This window comes from Vidua macroura, chromosome 1, assembly GCF_024509145.1.
Source record: "Vidua macroura isolate BioBank_ID:100142 chromosome 1, ASM2450914v1, whole genome shotgun sequence".
Taxonomy (NCBI): domain Eukaryota; kingdom Metazoa; phylum Chordata; class Aves; order Passeriformes; family Viduidae; genus Vidua; species Vidua macroura.
In genome coordinates, this window is record NC_071571.1 from 24,700,736 (window position 1) to 24,706,735 (window position 6,000).

The window sequence follows — 6,000 nt, forward strand, 5'->3', positions numbered from 1 at the left end:
CCTACTCTTTTTCTTCCCCTAGGAGTATGCTGGGCACTTTTAGGTGCAGATGCCACTAGATTGCCAACACAGTGCCATGGATGTCTCCCAGGGTGTTGGTCACAAGCAGCCTTTGGGTGTTGGGAGGGAATGGTTTGGGCAAGAAGTTCATTACTGGCAGCCACAAGCCTCCTTCCACCCCTCACATGTCCTGGAGATCACAGGCATCAATGGCCAACCTGGGGCAAACCCAAATATTTAGGCCTCTTCATCCTGGGGTAGTTTTCTGTCTTTGAGCCACTCTGCTTTGGATATCAAACAGCAGTCACAGAACTGCAGATCATCACAGAAATTTTCCTCTAAGTGTTTCCTCAGAGACTCACTGCAAGCACTTCAGATTGCAAGCACTTCGGGTATTTACAGTCACTTTTTGCAGTACCAACTTTCTCAGAGTTTTTAACATGTGAACAATGCATATTACTTGTAAGAAAATAATTCAGAATTAAATAACAATGGTTTGGGGAGATTTGTCTTTTAGTGGGTCAGTTTAAGTAAGAGCAGAATATCCTTATGAAGGAAAAGTTGGATTTTTTTTTCTAAAGGGAATTCTCTGACTTCTTCTGTGGACTCTCCTCCAGGAATCAGGCATATCTGTATGATGACCAGATCTTTCAGTGCACTTTCCATTGACTCAAAGGTGAGAAATTAGATGGATTAAAAGGAAAATAAATGCAGTTTGCTGAATAGCACAACAGATTTTGTATCATAATTTGATTTCACTGTTACGTAAGCAAAAATTTTAATTAATAAAAGAAAAACAGTAATGTTCTATTTCTGCATAATATTTGAAAGCAGTTTCTAACATTAGCATGGCACATACCTTATTTACTAATTAACTTTTATCTATGCATACTATTACTAAACATGTTCTAAAAATCAACTCACTTATTTAAATAGTGATTAAATTACTGTCTTTGACAAACATCTATACTTTACTACTAAAAATACTCTCCTACAGAGGGTTATTTGTAGCCCTTTTTTATTTGGCTTACTTTACAACCAGATTTATAGCACTGGTTATATTTGTTTTACTTTACAATTGATGTTTCCAGAGTATGTCTGATCAGGTTTTGATTTCCATCTTCAGATCTGGTTTTGATTTCTATCTTCAGACAAGTGAAATGGCACCCTACAAGTGTTTCCACAGACTCTTGCAGGAGACAATGTGACAAACTCAAGACTCAAATATTTATGCTGTAGGTATCGATGTTTAGGCAAAGGAAGAAAAATATTTTCTCGTCTGAGCTGAGCACTGGTGTACTGTCAGAGTCACATAATCCTCCAAACGATCTCGCTCTGGCTTGTGTCTGTTTTGAATAGTTTTATTTGCTTTCCTCTGCCTACCAAGAAAACAAGTCTTATCTTGAGGAAGGTGGGGGCAAAAGTGAGTAACTACATCCCCTCTCTACATTTATCCTTGCTTCAGAAATGTTCTTGTGCCTCTCCCCATGTAAAAAAATCTTCCACCAGCCTTAGGTGGAGAGGATACAGCAATGTGCAGGCTCTTTAGCCTATTCTTCTCTTGGAGAAATTATATATTTCAACCAGGAATAAAAGCAGCACTCTAATACCATTTCTCAGAAGGAAATACATTATTGACAAGATTTGTGCTGCAACAGAATGATAAGTGGGTTGATTTTTTTTTAAGGTTTAATTATAAAGAATCTTCTTGAAATATCTTGAAACTGAAGAGTTTTCTCCAAGCGCTTTTCAGTTTTAGATGCAATTCACCAGATCTTTGACATGACTATATTGATACTAAAAGGTATCAGACTCCTGGGGCTTTTGATATTTCAGGACTTCTTATATTAGGTCTGGGTAATCTGTTGATGACAAAGAAAGCCCACAGTGCACAGCACTGTATTTTCGTGTTTCTTACATAATGATTTAAAAGGAAGATCCAAGTGGTAATCTTTATTTTAAACTTAGTTAAGATGATTTAATTGAGAATATGGTTGGAAAAGGACAGACTATAAAAAGAATAAAAAATGAGTTAAATGAGGACTTGGCCCAGAGAATGAAGGAGAAAAAAAAAAATAAAATGAAGCAAAAATAAAGCCTACATCCAATGCCTAGACAAAGCTACTGAGAAAGTTGTGATTGGTCACTATGGCAACAGATTTTAAATGGAAATAAAATGCCTTTAATACTGCAGGCACATTTTCTATACAGATCTAGTAAATTAACTCAGACTCATTAAAGTTAACATAATTTTACAATATATATTCTACATAATGTTGAAAACATCAGTACACAGAAAATCAAAATATAAATATCTATAAGATGTTGATGTTTTTACCATATTACTGGTTCAGTCATTCAGAGGCTCAGGAGGTAAATGGTAACATTACTTATTTTCTTTTCTTAGGGAACATTTTAATAACTGGTGTAAATCAAGGCAACTGTAAGCTTAAATGAGAAACATTTTCTTTTATTTTCTTGGCTTTTATACTAATGGTCTCAGGATGGTGAATGAACATATTAGGCTCCATTCCATGATGTAAGAGTTTGTTCATATACCCTCCACTCCACACTGATGGAGATAACTTGGTTCTCATCCCCTTCGCTCCACATCACACACAACAGCATCAAAGCCAAGCCAGCCTTGCATCATTCATGCACATTTTGGATGTCTGTCAACAAGAGCTGGAATTCCTGCAGTTGGAGCAGGATTTATCCTGTCCACTACCAATAAAACCAGCATCTAAGAGGATGTGCATATCCTGTTTTAGACTAACACAGCTATATTGTCACTTCTGCATCTTTGAACTGGATCTGTTTTGCTCAGGGAAGATAGAGGTCAGTACCCCGAATGATTAACAGCTTACATTGCTTAGAAATGTAGCAAGCAGCCACCGTGTATGAGTGACTGATTTATCAGCAATGGTTGGGAAACACAGGCAACAGCAGAGATTGAAAACATTAATCAAAAACACTGGCACAACCCCGTGGGCATAGGACGATTATGAAGCTACAACAGACCTGTGCTGTCCCTGTCTCTCTGCTGCCTCCAGCCGTGTTTCTGATGCACTGCTTAACTTGTGATACCTCCTCTTCCCTCTCCACTCATTTGCCCTGTTGGCAGATTCTTCCATATGCTTTATTTCAGCATTGCTTCAAATTCAGCCCTTCAGAACAAGAATAGTTAGATTCCCAGGCCAGCAAAGAACTGGCTCTTTGGTGTCTGTTTAAAGAACACCAGTACTGCTTCTGCTGAAAAAGTTTATATTTTCATACATCAGCATTTTGATCCAATAAAACTGGCATTACAGAGCAGTTTCAGAACTGGAGATCCTTTTGCACTTTGGCTGTTTGCCTGTCCTAAAACTCCTGTCATTTTATTCAATATATATTTTATCTCAAGGAAATAATTTCATATATAAGAACCATCTCATAAACACCATCTCAGCTCTACACAAGTCTCACTTTGACAGGCGAGGCAAAAGTTGTTGGGAAGAGCCTGATGATAATCTCTGATCTTCAGCCAACTGCTGCCATGGTTTAGCCCCAGCAGGGAGCCTGGCCAAACAGCAGCAGCCCCACATCAGAGTGAGTAGGGAAGATGCAGCTGCCTGAAAAACACTTTCTATAGGCAGTGAATTATTTTTGCCCTGAAGGAATACTTGTCTTTAAAGAGCTGCTTTCCAAAGGCTTCATTGAAACCATAGTCCATGCCTCACTGCATCAGGAGGAAAGAAGAGGTGAAGATTCACATTCATATTTAAGTTTTGTTGCAAAGTCCTACTTTGAGTATGTATTTTACATACATAATCAGACATCAAACCGCAAAAAACATGAGAAGAATTTTCCACTAAGCACAGATATGCAAGACTTGTCTTCTCCATGTGTTAGAAATACTGGCCACTTGATTTTAAATTCTGTGTACATGCTTCGTGTTTACAACACATGCCCTTTGAATCAAAGAGAACCTTCAAGCATTCTGGCTTGGTATCTATGGTATTTCTTCTAATGGTTTGCTAGAACAAGGGCATTTTGCACATACTTTTTATAGGACAATAAACTAATAATTATCTTATTAGTAGTAATAATATATTAGTAGTAATTTTTGAAGGTCCATTCTTTAATGTAAAATACCCTAAAATTAACAGCTAACACTCCAATATCAATAGCTAATCCAACCCTGAGCTTCTGAACATGTTAATAAATACACTGATAGCAGGAACTGGAACAATGTGCAGGAGTAAAGGAAATGGATCCCTGGGGCTGAAGATGGAAAGAGCAGGCATAAAAGCCAAATAAAAATCCATGGAAGGATGGGTATAGCTTTCACCACAAAAACAAGAACCTCCATGAGAACAAAATTCTGGATTGTTACCATCAACTTTTGATTTTTGTAACATCTGTGTACCTTAAGGCTTAAACATGTTACTTGCTCCATATTTCTAAATTACTCTTGCTTTACTGAAGACAAAGCTACAAGGCCCAACTCTCCTAGGAGCATAGGTTCTCAGTTCCTAGAAGCTGTACTTCACTGACTTGGGAAGTTTATGTCTAAATGCCTTTCAGTATCTGAGCCTGTTTCCATCCCTTACAAATGAGAACAAAAGTGAAATAGTATAACAAAGAACGAGTGGAGGATTCAAAACCAATGATACCAAGGTTTCAGGTTAACCAGTCACAGGGACGAATTTAAAGAGACAGTTTTTCTCAAAAGATGATTTACAGCTGAGCACATGGAGAAGATAGTTTGCACCTAGAAGAGCTAAAGAGCTTTTTCCTAATAATAAATTAAGTAAGAAGCATGGAGATGATTTATGTAATCTTCACACTCAAGAGTTGGCATCCTGGAAAAAGAAAATCAGATAAAATATAATAATGGCTAAGGCTGGCAGAAAGATGTGCAGCAGTGGAAAAAAATAATCAATATTAATATTAGCAAAAAAAAAAAGTGCTAAATTAATAAGAGGGCTGGGCTTAATCCAGTTTGGGAACAGAGCTGACAAGAAACAAGGGATACACTTGGCAACACAAGGGGTATACAAGGTAACATTGCCCTGGAGTGAGCGGCAGTGTGGCAGACTTGGTCAGATGCTGCAGGCGCTGTGAGGGCCAGGGCAAAGTGAGGGGCTGTGATCACTACTGCAACAGTATTTCTACAAGCATGAGCTGTTCAGAAGAGATCAAAGCGTGGGATTAACCCAAGGATCGGTTTTTTGCTTCAGGCCCGCAGATCCAACATTCAGTACATTTCCCTCCTTAGTATGTAAGGCTTCAGAGCAGAGCAGACTGCTTCACAGGGGGGTGTGCTCCTGCTGTTGAAGCAGCCCCGGTCAGCTGGCCACCAACCTCCCTGGCCAGGTGCGCTGGGACACTGCTGCAAGGCAGGTCCCTCTGGAGCTGGGAGAGGAGAACCTTTGTGACACCCCCTGCGTGAGTGACCCTGGATCTACTGCTGCTCTCCACACCCCATGGCACTGTCACAGGAACTGGTTGCTACAGAACAGGCTGGCTGGCCAGGGACTGCCAGGATGTTCACCATTGCAACTTGGAGCAGCCCCACGGCTCTGCTTGCATCCACCATTCTTTGGGAGCATTTCTCGTTCTGCTGGCTTCCTGCCTGCCCCAGCATAGAGTTCAGGATGTTGATTTTCACCTCCAAATTCCATTCAAGCTCTTCCCAGCACTGCTGTGAGTTACGTGGCTGCCAATAGATTACTGCGTACATCAGCAAGTGCCAACGAAGGGGTGCTGGCTCCTCAGGAATCACGCTCTGCCCAGTCTGCCAGTATGTCTTTTCTCACTCTCTGCTTTGTCTTCTTATGAGCAGTCCCAGCTCTGATTTTCATTCATACTCCTGTGCCACCCATCATCCTTCTCGTAACACCACCCCAGTGGTGCTCAAGCACTCACCTCCAGCCAGCTATCCCCTGCTCAGCTCAGCTGCTTGGTGGCCAACCTAATAAATGACACGACCCACTGAAAGTAGTGGAAATACTTCCC